The 17,425-nt window shown below is 39.9% G+C and overlaps 1 pseudogene; it reads left to right on the forward strand.

The window, feature by feature from the left end:
* The first annotated feature begins 8,173 nt into the window (after nt 1-8,173).
* LOC137969550 (polycomb group protein Pc-like) lies at nt 8,174-11,276 on the forward strand (annotated as a pseudogene).
* Nucleotides 11,277-17,425: the final 6,149 nt, after the last annotated feature.

The raw sequence follows: 17,425 nt of genomic DNA on the forward strand, positions 1-17,425 counted from the left end.
TTCAGCAATAAAAATTGGGGTCACCAAGTTTTTTTTTAAAAATGTTTTTGAGATATGAGCAACTAAAGCCAAAATATAGAGTGTTTTTACCGGGCTTTCCCGTTTCCAAGGTAACTTATTACGTCACATCTTGTTCAGCAATAATAGGTGTTTCATATGGTACCATAACATTGCTGTTACGCGATACAGTGTGCAGTGCCAATCTTTCTAAAGAGAGTATCTCTTCAAAGTGTTGAAAGTGGTTAGAGCCACCTGAAGGTTTGGCCACTATGGAGCATGCAACAGTGAATCTGTCATCCTCTATATTTTCTTCAAAAACTCAAGTACAAACCCCATGCAGTAACTATTGAATACTTCACCTATATTTTACAACGTAAACAAGATGGAATAATCAGAAAGTTATTATGAAAGTGTAGAACTTGTTATAGTTCAGGAAGTGACGCTTTTATTGCTCTAGCCGTCGTCGATTCTCAATTAACTTCCCTAACAGCGTAGCTAATTAACAGAACATAACCAACATAACGCATCAAAGATTATAACATAACACCATAATTAGGACGCTTTCCATATGGCAGAACTGACCGGCCACATTGGGAATTTGAAAGAACTAATTCCAGTACGACGCCTCCAAATTTAAGACACTTCGAGGATGAAATCTACTCCTCAAGAAGAATTCGAGAGATTATCATGCAAGTGTTCCGTCAAATCGTTGCATTTTCCATGCAAATTGACGGGTCTGGTCGGCCAGTTCTGACAAAAGGAAAGCGCCCTAAGATCGGATACACGAAACCATATAACTCTGAACGATTTACTAGGAATCTTGTATATTGTAAATGAACTTCTTAAGAGTGTAAACAAAATTATGTAAACTATACATGCTCATGTGTTGACTCCATCTGTAATTCAGGCATATCCTATGATTGGTGAAATATTGAAACCAAGCAGATAACAGATACAATTCATGATAACTCAAATATGCATTACGAACTTCACAGGCTAAAATTTAACATAACAGACAACAAGATTAAAGTACACGAAATAATTTATATGACATTTGAACAGGGAGTGAGTATTTCGCAAGTGGCAGTGTTTAATCTAGGGGATGATCCAAATCCAATTCAACTGTAAACATGACATTAGTGGCAGTAGCATTGATTATTTAACATAAATAATACATTTTAGTATCACCAAACTAGTGGACTAATGCGAATCCTGCATTTTAATTGGCTACGCTTGTAGAGGACTATTAGTAAGCTAATAGTCCTCGAGTAGCGTAAAGCGTGACGCTTTCTTTCGTTTTATTCCCAAATAAATATTTCTTCAACTTGCATTTGCTAACTTTATTATTGCTTTTTCTGTCCAACTGGTTGGGTGATAATAAAACAATTAGACCCTTCGCCCTCAAGGGGCACGGGTCAATAGCTCATTCGGCTTCGCCTCATGGGCTATTGACTCGTAGCCCTTGCGGGCTACGGGTCTAATTGTTATATAAAAAATAGGTACAGTAATCTAGGATTACGCCTAAGGAAAAAGTAACGCTGGGGAGCTCTATAAAACTCACAGTTATAGCGCGTTGGGGTCGATACTGCAATTTAGTGACCCTATCTAAGGAATATCTAAGGATTACATTACCAAAAATACGGGTACAAGGCGGCATATACATATATAGCGTATATAAGGGACTACTCCTGCCACCCCCGGGCTCTTACCTTTCTCACGCTTTCCGCCATCTTAATTAAGAAACTCGAATGCCAGTGCTTGCTCCCAGTTCTACTCTTGCCCCACGTGGGGACGGGACCCAAAGTCAAAGTTATTCAAATGCACCACCCCCAGGGGACAGATTGTTGCTGAAAAAAGCTTCAATGCCCGTATAACCCCCCACCCTTCCCCGGGACCTGCGGGGTGGGGTTTCAATTGACTGGTGCATTACACTAGACGGATAACATGAGAGACGCATCTTTCGTCTATCGCTCACTTTGTGTCGTGTCGAACGGAATCGCGATTCTTAGCTATCTCTTTTCACCTGTTTCCTCTCTGTAAAAAAGATCTCCCCTTTGTCTCATCGACGTGTCGTAAATAGAAACAGTCAAATAAAGATATCTTAAAAGCTTCCGGACTGAGGTGCCAAAAAAGGCCGACTGATAGTGAACGATGTTTGTAGTGAGCCGATAAAGGAAGTGTCGGTCTAACTTCAGTATAAAAAACACACAGGGAAGGTTCAATCATGCAAGCCCATATTATTTTGTTATTTTTTAATCATTTAATGTTTTTGGAATTGGACGGTAAAGGAGGTTTTCACTGTCAAATTTGGTCTGTTTTCCGTCGGCAGTGTGAAGACGGAGCAAAAAATGATATCTCCTTCTACTATAATATCCGGCATGTCTCACAACGTCCAGGGTAAATTATCGAAAACGTGCGTAAATTGTCGCAAGTGTCTTTAGAATTAAGAATGAGATAATCGATCCCACCCGTAACACTGAATTGAAAATCATGATAGGCTTTTCTATACTCTAACTTTCCCTTCTACAAGTACTCATCAAAATGGGGTTAAACTTTAGAAATGAGTACCTTTTCAATTACTCCGTCGTGAAATTAAATCAGTTAATGTCACAATGCTCCTTTTTTAAAACTAAATTTTAGCATTCGTTTCACGAAGACTTTATGTCAAAGTTATTATGTCTCAATTGTTATTTGCTCGTATGGGTGTTAAATGAATTTGCCGGGCGGGGATTTTCTGGCAACTGCAGGTTTGGAGGTGGCATTAAAAACTGCCACATAAAGAAAAGATGCTGTGGATGGTTCGTGACATAACGTATGGCGAATATTTCAGAGTTAAATCGGTTTCCCAGCAACAATCCTTGGCTTGAATCTCCACTGATTTTCAATTCGAGGTATTTGTTGTCTTATTAGCGAAGACCAGCAAACATACTCTGCGACAAAAATGTTTTTCAAACGGCTTGACTCAGTGAAGAAGTACAAAGAGGATCTTCCGTTGTCTAATAACTTGGACTGCTTCGAGGATGATCCATGAAGTCCACGCGGCCTTTCATAGAGCCTGAGCAAAAAATAGATAAACGGTACTATAAGGATTTTGAGATGTGGTGATGAAATGTATTCAAAATTAAAATTGTACCGAGTAATTGATGGCGGATAGATTCTGAGTAAGCATGATTTAGGGCCAATCCTTGATTTGCTGCCGAAGTGATTTAGCTAAGCTTCTCCTCACAGTTGCAGTGTTAAGATGGGGTTAGTTGCGATCCAAAATGGTGACCGAATCCATTTGACCCAGTTAAAATGTAGCATCAACAAATACCGTCAAATCATTTCGCTCTTTCCTTTATTGAATCGTTAGGTAATTTAGTTAGGAACATGTTTCGAATTTTCCGTTATAGGAGAGATTCACAAGGGATAAAAATGATAATGACTCCGGCTTCAAATATACTTTGCAATACCGTCTTTAATTATTCAATCTCTTCGCAAAGCAAACCATCAAATCCTTTTATTTCTTTCATTTGTGTTTTCATACCGCTCTTTTTCTCTTATAAGAACCTTTTTTTAATAGAACTGTCAGGTTGAGATTAACCAAAATTTTAATAAGATAACATTTCCAGGCCGTGAGAAGTATAAATAAAGGTAAAATAAATGTAAAACTGGAAAAGGACACTTAACTCAAATACTTATAATTACGGACGTATTTTAACATTAACAATGCGGTTTTCTTATTGCATGAGTAGTCAAACTTAGTATAACCGCCACACAACGTTTTCAGGCTAAAAAAAAAATAAAAAATAAAAAATAAAAAATAAAAATAAAAATAAAAATAAAATAAGAACTTTAAGCCTTAGACGTTCTTCTACAAGACGAGAGTGCTGTATCTATCTACTCAGCAGTTTTCCAGCCCAAAAGTCACCAACTTGACCGAGTCTGCTACTTTGTAAACGAACGATGAAATCATAATAAATGAATAATTTTAAAAGCTTTTAAAATAGCATCGGATTAAAAATTCGTTGGGAATTTTTTTGCGTGCAAATGTCAACCACAGCCTGTCAGGAACATAAATAGTATTCTGCATGTGAGTTCCCACTGATCTTTTAATCAAATACGTGTGGGGCAGTTTATCCCTCAACGTGGGTTGCAGTTTACGTCAATATAGAGAGGCGAGTCTTCAAATGAACCCAGTCACGTTCTAGAAATAATAATTGCGCCCGCAAAAAGCAATAGATGTTTAATTAGAGAAATATCTTAGGCTTTCATGAATAATAAGACTTAAGAAGCGAGTGAACCGTCGTTGGCAAAGCGAAGTCAGGTACAACCTGGCGCTGTTGACTAAAGTTCGCTGGTTCTCAGTCATACATCGTCTCAGTCCATGTTGGAGAATGAAAACACAGGATCTTTTATTTTAACATTATGGATCCTTTTGTTTTGTTCGTCTTCCAGCGTTTACATATTTAACGCCATTACACCGCGATTACTTTTGTTTCTCGAGTTTGATTGCAAAGCACCTACATTTTGTTCGCCCTTCCCCTCAGTTGTTCATTCCTTCCTAACCTCCGCACAACTTGAAACTCTTCACTGCCACCCCCAACGGAGCCACCTAATGAATATGTAGAAAACACAATGTTGGGGAAAATTTATGAACTGAACAAGGGCCCGTAATGGCTTGCTTTCCCTCGTGTAAAGAATCTTTAAATTAATAGCGCCGACGCAACCGCCAGCGCAGAAAACGTCACTCAAATTAAACATCTGTGCATTCAAAAAATATTTCACAATTTTTCCGTTTTGTTTCTGCGTTGTGCAATGTTTGTGAAGTAGTCTGAAACTTCATTGTAGAAAAGCCGTTGAACTAAAACAGGACGAAAGAGTAACCTGCATGTTGTATCAGCTCAAGTTGTGGTTAAACTCTATCCATAAATTTGGTGATACTACGTTGGCTGCGCCAAAGAAAACGCCACTTCATAATAAGAACTTCGCGCAAATTTCCCTTTCGTAAACGGTCGTTGCCATTTCTCAGAACGGTCGTTGCCATTTGAAACGGTCGATGCCATTTATAACGGTCGACTACACACTTCACTTCAAAGAAAGTTAAAAGGAACAAACTAAGAAAAAATATTAACAAAAATTAAGACAAAAAAGGAAAAAAAAAATTTATAAAAGAAAAACTGATGAAATGGTATATGAAATGAATCATATATGAACTGCGGATATGAAGTCAAGTGAAGCTATGATCTTCGCAGTTATGACTGCGAAGATCATAGCTTCACTTGAAAAGAAAAACCGGAGGAAAAAAAGAGTCCGAAAATTTCAAGACTCGAACTCGGGTTCATAGCCCTCACCCTAACCAGAACCCTAACCCTAACTCTAACTGATATGACCAGCGGGACACAACTACCAGCAACCACAACCTTTTGAGATGTTAGACCTAATGAGTGTAATTCAGAGCTAAAAAAATGGCATCGACCGTTTCAAATGGCAACGACCGTTCTGAGAAATGGCAACGACCGTTTACGAAAGGGAAATAAGCTTCGCCACCATTGCATCTTGAACGTACGCGTTCAGTGAAGTTGCACAATATGGGAAATCCTTCCCACAACAGGACTGGTACGAAAACTTTTGAATTCTCAAGTTGACGTCAAATCTTAAAATCTGTTTTTTTTCCCCACGTAGTTGTTTTGCATAGTAGGGCAAAGCAAAGCACTAACATATTGGTTGCAACTGCAGCAAGGCTCTTTTCTTCTCCTTTAACCAATAATAATCTTGTTTTGTGAGTCACCAAATTTAAGGATTTGACTACAACGCGGGCGTACAAATGTGAATCTTCAGTTCATTATCACTCGTACCAATTTAGTTTTAGGCTTCCCTCACATTGCACGAACGCGTCGTTGATCCTAACTCCCTAATACTGTATAACGGCAACGGCAACTGTAAGAATGTAAAAGGTACTTTTGGATTTGTTGAGTGCCGTACGTTATGTTTGCGCCGTATGTGGATATCTTGCTGTGGCCTTTTTCGCAAAAGCTGCGAAAACTTTCCGGTTCCGAAAAGCAATTCCTGAAACTAAGATTATGATCTGTGAACGTGTTTTCAAGACCAAAGAGAACAAAACAATTGTAAAGTTTGATGACGTTTTACTTTTGAAGAGACAGGGCATATTATGGCACCCGAAATACGCCCGATAACTTCGGGACTTTCTGAGTTCTTGACGTTGGCGGCCTGCCGAACTGAAAATACACACCGTACGTGGGGTTCGAGAATGCATTAATTTTAAAGAGAAAAACACTGTAATAAGAAATAACAAATTATAAAAATTATATCTATCTATCTATCTATCTATCTATCTATCTATCTATCTATCTATCTATCTATCTATCTATCTATATATATATATATATATATATATATATATATATATATATATATATATATATAGGGAGTCTGTAAGTCGATTTTCTCGTGGAACAGTGCTCAATACGTTGAAGCAGAGCGGAATAAATATTTTAAGAGGAAAAAAGGACGCAACTACATTTCCCGACAAGCCTGTTTTGTGAATCGCTTCACTCTTCAGGGGTTTAATGAAAGAATAAATATTATATATATATCACAGAAGTTTAATGCCACAGATATCACAGCTTGGTCCGAGGCCCCTTTCTGACGGACGTATAATGATACTGGGAAGAACGAAACACATGATATGAATGAATTATACCAAACTATACATTCCCCTGCCTTATAATCGCTTCGTTATAATCGTGTTCAAGACATTTTATGTTTAACACTTGGTTAAAACCAATTGGCAGTTAAAATAAGAACTGAATTCAGTATGCCAGAAAGAAGGCGGTGGCAAGTGGATAAGCGAAAATTAAAATAAGAAGTCAAGAAATAAATAAATGTAAATAGCACTTCCTAACACTTGTTTTAACAAGCTAAATAAATGTTAATCAGCGAAAAACAAGCATTTCCCGATAAATTTACTGGTCTGATACCTTGAGTAAGAGAGCTAATTATATGCTTTGTTCTTATTATAGTTTTTGAAGGAGCTTAAAATATCTTGCACGCACACATTTATTAAGACAAATATAGTCAGAGTTCATCTTATTTTTGGAGGACGGTTCTTTGCTGTGGTTAGCCATCAGAATTCTCCTTTTGTGTCGACAAAAATAGATACAAAATATGCCTCATTAGGCGTCTTAATGATGCATATTTCCTTTCATGAGCTCGGACAAACTCTACTCGACGAAACCCGTTATTTAAAGAGGAAACGTCAGCTACCTTACATGTAAATATTCCTACTGCTTTCTCATAAAAAAAGACTTGGATTATACTTGGTGTCGCTGACAAACAGTTTCATAGTCCATTTCAACTCTAAAACAGACAGCAGGAAACTTAATACTGTAGGTTTTTGACAGGAAGATAGGTTATGATGTCCCGAATTCGCTGAATTTTGAGCGATATCCAGTGCAAAATTGTTTTAAACAAAGTGAAACAACATCTTGTAAAACTTTTCGATGGTTCGTTCCGTTGCAAGATTCACGACTGACAACTCATTAAATTAAAGGAAGTTGATTATGTGACTTCATCGTCGCTCTCATTTCCATGATTGCAACTGAAAGGTAGACAATTTAAAAGATTGAATTGTCATCACTATTTTTGTAAAGCAAATTTTATTTTAATAGATGAGTTAGCTGTTCCTTCAGTTATGAAACATGTTGAATAGAATCTCCTTGGAAGAGGGAAACCAAGATAGGATGGGGAACTTTTTCCGCAGGCTCTTGTCGAAACTAAAATTTAGTTCAAGACCGTAAACGGACCAGACTAATCCGCATCTATATTTAAACAGTTGAGAGAGAATGTTTAAAAATTTGCTGTGTCAGTGAAATCCCTCCTTGCAAAGTTGCAATTTATATCTTTTGATAATAACGTGCTTCTGTCATTTATTAGTTACATAACGATCCTTTCAGCTGAATAACAATACCAAATATGTAGGAAATTACGCAGAATGCTTAAAAAAAAACTGTTAGCAAAAGCTTGATATGTACGTGCTGTACTGACGTCACTGGTTAAAAAACACATTGAATTGAACTGCGCTGGCGAGTATTGAAACAAGTTACTTTCAATAATTTTCATTTTTCCTTTCAAATCTTAATTAAACACCTTTGAAGGCTGTGTATAAGGCCAATTAGAGAAAGACAATTATACCGAGGAAGAGATAAACTAAGTCAGCAGCCAGCCATTTTTATAGGTCCCCTGCCAAATGACGTAATCGCTTTTTGTTTTGGTTAATATTACGGGATGGACAATGAATGAAATTCGAATTCTCTCGGGCCAAACAAATATTGAATTTCTACCCGAAGTAGAAGATGAATGTTCATGGAGACATGGCTGAAACGACCGCGATTGAAAACAACGACAATTCACCGCCTGTAGACGGCATTTTCGCTGCCGAATGCATTCTGAAGAAGCGAACGAGAAAAGTGAGATAATTCGCCTGACCCTCGTTATCGCTTTAGCAATGTTTTGCTCGTGAAGTGGCTGCCTGAAATGTTGAATTTCTCTCTGCATTTTTGACAGGGAAAGATCGAATATTTGGTAAAATGGAAAGGCTGGTCGCCGAAGTAAGTATGATTTCTCGGTGCATATTAATTTATTTGTCTCCTTGGACGGATTAGAATTTCTTATCGAATTTTACAGACACAACACCTGGGAACCAGCGGATAATATACTTGACGCTCGACTGCTTCTGGCCTACGAAAACAGGTAAATGAAGACCATTGAAATGTTCTCGTCTATTCGTCCCTTTGCCCGGCTGTACTTTTCAAAGTTTCGATACCATTGCCTTGTCCATTTGTCAATTCTCTTCTTCTTAAATTTTAGCCGTAAACGAAGGGGTAAACGGTCAAGGTGGCAGAGAGGAATTACAACTTCTGCTAAAAAGCCTAGGATTGACACGGTTTGTATATCCATGTTTCTAATGAAGAGATACATCACAAATAACACGACGAGAACCTGACTCTGTCGGCGTGATGAGCGCCAAGAATTTTCTAAATTGTCATCACGGCTAAGTTTTAATGAATTTGCCTTGTCATAGCTTCCATGTGAAGTCCTATTTATTTTTGCCTTTAATATTTGTTTATCGTTTGCAGAGTCCCCATTTTGAGTCGAATTCGTTCAACTGGGATGGTGTTGACGATGAAGACATTCGTGCTAATGAAAGCGAAAGCAGCGATTCCAGCTATGGAGTCGACGATGTTTCCACCGGCGAACTTGACATCAATGGCAACGATATAACTCCAAATTTGAAAGCTCAACGCCACGTTATCAGTCTGGAGCGGTTCGACTTCGGTGGTCCGGTTGATGCAGGGTATGACGAGAGAGCACCTTTGACGAACCACAAAATGACACCATTCAGAGCCGTTGACGCGAGAAGTTCCTCTGAAAAATCGACGGAGTTTTTGAGTTTAGATCTGCCGAATACGCCGTTGTCTAGCGAAACCAGAGATGATGTTTCCAACAGGGTCCATAGTCCTGAGGAGATGAAATCAAAGATCACTACGGAAGGCTTAAACGGCCGTGAAGTTGTCGTGCCTGAGAAGAACACAAGCACGTCCGGTAAACCATGTCGTGTCCACGAAGCAAGTAGAGCGGATGAAAACGTTTATCGTGACGAATCAACAGATCACGAAATGAAAAAATCTGTCTCGCACACTCACCGAGAGGGTTTTAGCACTCCAAAACCTGGCACAAACGGAGAGGTTGCGCTAAAAACTGTAAAAACAGTGAACGGGGAGCCTCTCGCCAAAGCAAGCTGCCCTTCCATTGATAAGAGCAAAGACGCACTCTCGCCAATCACATGCTGCTACCGTAGCGATGGAAGCGAGAAGCGGATTTTTTCAACCATCACAGGCTGCGATACAGGCCGAAAAACTGGATTGCAAAGTAAAGCGCGATTTAAAAACGGAGAAACGTTGGTTTCTGAAATGACGGTGTCTTCTTCAGAAAACCACCAATTGCCTCACGAGAGCATTAAAGCAGGCTGGCGAAAGCCACTGATTGATCAGATTTTCATCACAGATGTAACAACAAACTTTGTCACCGTTACTGTTAAAGAGTGTTTGACTGATGAAGGCTTTTTTCGCCAACGGTGAGAATTAATTAGCTGATGATGAGAATCACACGGCAGCAGGGAAACATCCTCACTGGCTCGGAAGGGAAGTGAAAAAACATACAACAGAATCTGGGCTGAGATGGTGAGGTGTAGATTAATTCGAGCACCTTCTTTCGGTAACCGTCGATGTGTGTTCCTTGTCAAAGCTCTAAGCCTGAGTAAGAACCTTGAGAAAAACTGAAAATTTGCGAGATCTTATACAAGGTCATTTGACATACCAAAAAAAACGGTAGAATTGATGGTCGTATCGTTGGTCAAGATTTCTATAGCTTGACTTCGTCCGACATTGTGGTAAAAAATGACATGGTCCATTGTTTCTTTAAAGCAGTGTATGGTATTGTAAAAACCGGCCTTAAGACGGGGATAGGTGCGTGCTTGCCGTCGACTCCAACTTAAACATAGCAAACAGCTCTGATGGAAAGTGAAATGTTGGTTAACATTGGGAAATGGCCGGAGTTTCGCTCCGGGGCGAGCGCGTAATCTATGATAAAACGCAACTTTGCGTGGAAGGCAATTTTGGTGTGTCCCTCCCGCAGTCGGCACCGAACGACAATAACAAAGGACTTGAGTTCTGACAGAGCATAAGTGGTATTAATACTGATATTGCTGCTCAAGGAAGCTTCGTAGCGCTAGAAAACACTGCATTTTTCAGTCGAGAAAATGGAACCATTTTACCTGACCAAGCTAAAATTGGTTACACGTGCGTGGATCGCTTGTTTGTTAAAATTCCGGGATTGAAAACTACGGTTAATATTATCTCGTTTAAAGATGTAATATTGGTAAATTTCCAGCACTGAGCACAAAACGTTCATGCTGAGAAATTAAAACATCACTTACGATACTATACCAGGATGTAAATTGAGGCCGGCTTGTTTACTTCTTTCTAGAATGTCCTTAATCCTTAATTTTCAAGCGGTTCTCAGATAAGCAATCTCTCATTATTCGCTACAATTTTTCTTATTATACATTCGGGATCGGCGAGTAAGTGAAATGAAACTGCCTACTTTTGTGGGCTCTATTTGTAGGCCCCTAGAGGCCATTGAGTTGAAATTTATATGTACAAAAAGATATATCGTAAATCACTGTAAATTTTACAATAAATGAAATAGTTTATGTACGTTTTATCGTTGATTTTCTTCGTCTTGTTTAATATCCTTAGCAGTACTATGCGAATCGGAGAGGAATTTGCAAGAAAAAGCAAGCCCCGACTATTTGGTTCCAGCGTTAGCGCTTCGCAGATCAAGGAACGTGCATGTAGCCTATTAAATCGAATTTCGAACTGTTTATTCCAAACTGTAAGTCTAATGAACCGGATTTTAAAAACGACGGTTTTAAAGCGATAAATTTTGCAGATGAGCCTTAGAGACAGGTTTCCATTATCTACGGCGAAGAAGGACAAGTGGGATTACTCTAAGCTTTTCTAATGTATCCCAAGTAAACTTTTCGAAACAGTTATAGAAGTTGGCCTCCAAGAATAGTATCGTATTTGCGCGGATAACTTGAGCGATAAACAAAAAGCTTATGCATTGATTGCCGATGAGTGTAATATTTTTCCAATAAAAGTAACAAGACAGTTGTGTTAATCACTGGTAAATCCGTCGTTCCTTTTCCCCCGACAATTTGTCTAGGTTGCTGAGCGAGACAAAAAGATAAAAGTGAAACCATTTCGGGCTAATTTCGAAGTCGATTATATTCACATGTAAACAAGCTTTCTTCCTTTTTTATGAAATGAGTTAAATATTGAGATAAAACCTTGATAAAAACTGTCATGTTCAAATGTCAAAATAGCGCGTTTAGGAGCGATAACATTGCAGATAAAAGATGAGCCGAAAAAAGTATTTTAAAGTAGAGATGATCGGATCGTGTAAAACCGCATGATTCGTGCGTATGCCGTTCTGTGAGTCGTAGTTCGTATGAAAAGTTTGTTCGAAAGCAATTTGTCGTCAAGCGAAAGCAGAATTATGAACCTTTTTGAGATTTTGATACAGCTAATTTTTTTTTGTTGATCTTCGGATATTAGTTTAAAATTATTAATATTGCAAACGTTTTGGAGAACAGAACATGGTTTTCGGTATATAAAAGTACTCCTCGAAAAAGGACTGTACTTTCACAAAGAAAACGTTTAATGACAATTTTTCCCCCGCCCCGCCAATTTTTCATCATATTAGCTAACACGAAATGACATATCAAATGCAGTTTTCAATGTTATGAAGGACCTGGCCTCAGTCGTTCAAACGATGGATAGCGCTATCCACCGTATAAATCACTATCCAGTCATAAGTCACAGCGAAACCACTTGTGCTATTCGGTGGAAGCGTTAGCCCACCTCCTTGACAACTCAGTGGGGCCAGCTGGTGACAGGTTGTGATCCTGAAAATTAAACGCTAGTCAACCACATGTAAAAATTCCCATTGCGTTAAAAAAACTATTTTTTCCTTTAACTGAATGAGTTATCGTAAAGAGGTACTCTTTGTCTCCCATTACAACATCTAAGTTGGAAATTGCCCTCAGTTTCAAGCCGTTGTTTGAAACATGTATGTTGCTAATAACCCCCAAAACCGGCATGTGATCAATGATAGCTGGATTCGAACTTTACAATGAAAAATTGGATTCTCGATGCAAGAACAAAGCCCTTTTTGATACAGCTGTGATTTTAGTTTTAAGTAATAACTGAATAATATTTGGCTTTCTAGCTAATCGCTCTTTTTTGCAGTTGGTGGGCGCAGCTCGACGAGGAAACTATAGTAGGTCGGAACGCCTTCTGTAGGCGCTCTGACCCAGACTGAAAACGACCCTTGCAGGACTCGAGGATTCGATCACTCTGGTCCACAGAGATGGCAGGCACGAGCCACAGACATCCCTACTCCTTCTTTGTTGGGTATCAGCCTTTGGCGCTGGCCGGGATGTTTTCCACAACAGTTTTCCACAGGTTTCGGTCCAACATAGCATTACTCAGATCCTCTTGGGCAATGCCCGTGTCCCTCGATAGCATTTGAGCCGGGGAAAGTCATTCTACGACTTCGGATCGCGATGTTTTTCTTCCACAGGAGGAGCGATGAAATGATTTCATCCTCGGCCCTCAGGAAATGCTCGGCGAACAGGAAGCGCCTGCGCCTAAGTGTGTCTGAAATCGGTGGTAGTTTCCCGTAAATTCTTTCCTTGGTAGGGCGCTGGTTGCAGTGGATATTTTGCTAGCCTACGTGTCCCGTTTTTTTTCCTTCGGGGGGAGGGTACGGCTACACTTTGGCTAATATTTTGCACCCTACGGAGGAGGTTTGTATATAAGTTCCACCTAGTCGTTTCTGATTTTTCTGTCCTAGTGTCCAGGTTTCTGATCCGTAGATAAGAATGCGCTCTATTAGGCACTGGAACAGGTAGATTTTGATGTCATTTGGCAGGGTTGAGTGCCAAAGTTTCTCAAGCTTGTTACAGGCTACCCAGGCTAATGCTTTCCGCGATTTAAAGTCCTTCTCTGAGTCCATGGTCCACGATCTGGGATATTTGAAATCTTCAACTCTTTTGAGGTTTACTCCTAGACAGGGATTTCAGGTCTCTATAGTTTTCAACAGCGTTGACGTACTCCGTCTTGTTCGTGTTGCAATGTAAGCCAATCAAGGCCTTTTCAAGTGGTTGGAACAAGGCCTCAGAATCTTCCACTTGTTCGGTGACCAATGCTAAATCATCTGCGAAATCGAGGTCGGTGAGGTGTCGTGCAGGGTGTCTTCTGCTACGTCTAAGCTGAATCTGTAGACCTCTGTTGTTCAATGGGTCAAGGGACAGACGCAAAACATGGCCGAGGACAATGATGAAGATGAAGGGAGCGAGGGTGTCACCTTGCAGTACCCCTGTTGAGATCTTAAAGAACTCTGTTTCTCCGTGAGGCGTTATAATGGTGGCCTCGGTATTCATGTAGAGTGGCTTAATCGCTTCCACAACGTCCTTCCTTGCTAGGGTTTCCTATTATCACTTTTTCTCGTCGTGTAGATGGCATTATTGTTCATTTCTGATGACAAGTTTTTGGAAAAGGAGAGTTCACATGAAAAAAGCTTGGAGGACGATTATCATATTTACTAGTGTATGAACCGCTTCACGATTGCAAGAGCAGTTGTCAAAGAGCTGCCAAATTTGTTAAATCAAGGAAAACGAGCGAATAGACCAATTCGGCTAACTCAATGTTGTACCCAATTCAAATCCTCTGGGAATAAAACGTTTTGTTCCAAGAATTTCCGTATCATTTAAATGTGAATGCTTCATTGTCATGCAAATTCAACACACAAAGAATCTCAACCCCGAGAGATTTGAATTGGGTACAACATTGAGTTAGCCGAATTGGTCTGTGCAGAAATGGGAAAGTGGTCCTCCCACTATGGAACAATTTAAGCAATTTCCTCTTACAAACACCTCAGTGAAAAATTCAGGTGGCTTCAATGGAATTGATCGAGTCCTTTCACAGGAACACATGAGCCCAACAAATTGACCTGCTCCCAACTGACACACCGATCTCTTTTATGATCCACGTACCTACCCAGATGCCTGCCGTGGGAGAAATGTTTTAACTTGCTGTTCCCAACTCAGCTTACCACGTTTCTTGTATGTGGAGCTGCCATTTCTGTAAAGGGGTGCGTAAAACACCCGCTTACGGTGGTGTGTTGGTTTATGCCTTGCTTATGAGGTCCAACATGGCCGAAATAGCTGTCCGTGGCTGCCAATTGATGTGGTGAAATGGTTGTGCGCATGCGTGATGTGTTGGCCACACCGGGTTGGTGTCATGATGGTGTGTTACCTTGCTTTTTTTTTTTTTTTTGCTTCTATCTTTTTTGTTTCAATTTTTATTATTTAAATTATGAAGGACCTCGTAATACAGATGGTCGTGAAACGAGGCACGTCAGAGTTTAATTTGCCCTATAATTATTTTTTTCGGTTTTAGTAGCAGTATGGTAAAACTTTAGTCGACGTTCAAATTTGACCCTGATCACCAAAGACCAAAACTGGGCCGGATCTGACTCGTTGATCTTTTTAGCGTCTATAGCGAATACACTAGAATATATAGTGTCAAGGTAAGTGTAGTTTTATACTCTGTATTAAAGGGGCTAGGTCACGCTATTTTAGGTAATTTTGTTAATTATGAGCTCTAAACGTCAAATTGGCAGAGCAAGAGTCTTTCATTTGCAAAATCACGGCCACGTAACAACTAAGAATGATTTTCAAGCTTTGTAAATGACATTTTGATATAGACTGGGGGTACTCCCTTATAAGGGCTTAATGGAGACTTGCGGCCAGCCAGGGTATGTTTTTCGGGATTTTCGTCTTGAACAAGGTATCGAATTTATCATTTTTTGTATTAATCAGGGTATCGATTTATCAATTTAATCAGAATTCTGTCTTAAAATGGGTAGGAAAATCAGCGATATTTGTCTTAAACAGGGTCAGTGTATGAGGGGCCGCGCCGCACCTTCCCAACCAGGGATACATCGAGTACCCCTCCCCCCGCCCCCCCGGGATTTGAAGTTCGAGTTATAGACGAAAAATTAAAGTGATCCTCGCACTTACTTGGAGAATTTAAGCAATTGTCTCATATATAATTTTTTAAACGAAATGACCTACTCCCAACTGTGTGGCTTTATACTTTTCAATTGGTAGAGCATTGCACCGACATCGCAGAGGTCCGTGGGTTCGAATCTCGTTAAAGCCACTTGAAATTTTCCAGGTGTCTAGAAGAGACAATTGCTTATTTTGTCCAGATAAATGCATGCGACGATCACGTCAATCTTACATATTCTGTATCGCAAGCTTTCCATTATTGTAAGTGCTAAAGCGTAGTCCTTGTCCCAGATAATCAATAACCAAGCAACAATGGCCCTTTAAACGCTGGAAATCACGCTTCCGAGAGCCTAAATTTAGAAATCTCCCGGAGGCCTAAATTCGGCTCACAATTCTCTGAATTCCCCCATGGCTAAATCCTGGATCCACCCCGGCTCATGGTAAGCATAACGGAAGCACGGCGAAGTATAATCCAGTGCGGGAACCAGCTGAAAAGCTCAAGCAAGCGCACTATCTGAAAATATTAAGACTGAGAAGCGAGGTTCGGAAACTAAAATTCCAGAAATTTGAGATTTGAGGAAGTTTAACCAGAACTCATCGGAGTGGGAACGAAAAGGCTTTCAACGTGACATCATCTACTCTCAAGTGGCTTAGAGTTGGTGTTTTATCACTGCATGCTCTTTTTCTAATTGGATCAGTACAAGGGTTTTTTTTTTGGCTTTAAACTTAATCAACATCCTTATTACGGTTCATTGAAAATGTCAGTGCCGAAGGAGGCTTAAAGCTAATAGGTTATGTCAAGAGCAGAATTTGAAAACAGTGAGGAAGCGCTGACCATGCATTGGTAGCTTGCTGAGGAAGTAGCACGATTTCCTTTCTCTGAATTATTTCTCACGTAAAACCGGCAAGGGGGATAAATTGTGCCCACTACCGTGATTTCATGGATCGTGAGTAAAACGCTTCAGTTGTCCGTTGAAAGCTCTAACCATACCTTGAACTAAACCTCTTGTTCTAAGAGCTTCGTTTTTAAATGGATCGGATGTGTAAGAGATGATGTCTCGTTTCTTGAACTGTTTCGTAAACAACAATTTAAAGCAATATCTATCATGAGGCGGTTCCCTAACACATGCGGCTTGCACGTTTATAACCGGTTCACCGTTCTGCGCTGCGACCAACTTGTGGAAATAACCAAAGGAAAGGAAAGGAAAGGAAAGGAACTTTATTTAAGTGTCTAGTCGTTCTAGCGCTGGAGCGTTAATTGGGGACACTGTAAACTGAAATGAACAATGAAAGTAAATCAAGTCAAATGTCGGTTTTTGAGGGGAGGGAAAACCGGAGTACCCGGAGAAAACCTCTCGGTGCAGAGTAGAGAACCAACAAAGTCAACCTACATATGACGCCGAGTCTGGGAATCGAACCCGGGCCACATTGGTGGGAGGCGAGTGCTCTCACCACTACGCCATCCCTGCACCCCGCGCAGTGCCCAGCTCGCTATAATCATCTCCTATCCAAACAATTGGTGAGTGGAATAATTGTTTTATTGAATTTTCATTAAATCCTGAACGGTTGGACACATGGTAATGAAAGGACCATTATCAGCTTGTGCAACAATTGACGGCGCAACCAGTTTTCATCTTAGATCATACCGTATCTGAGCTGATAACCGAGAATGAGTGAACGAATTAGAAAGCTAGAAACGAAAAACCTCTTCGTTGACGAGAAGAG

The sequence above is a fragment of the Montipora foliosa genome, chromosome 9, assembly GCF_036669935.1.
Source record: "Montipora foliosa isolate CH-2021 chromosome 9, ASM3666993v2, whole genome shotgun sequence".
NCBI classification, from domain to species: Eukaryota; Metazoa; Cnidaria; class Anthozoa; order Scleractinia; family Acroporidae; genus Montipora; species Montipora foliosa.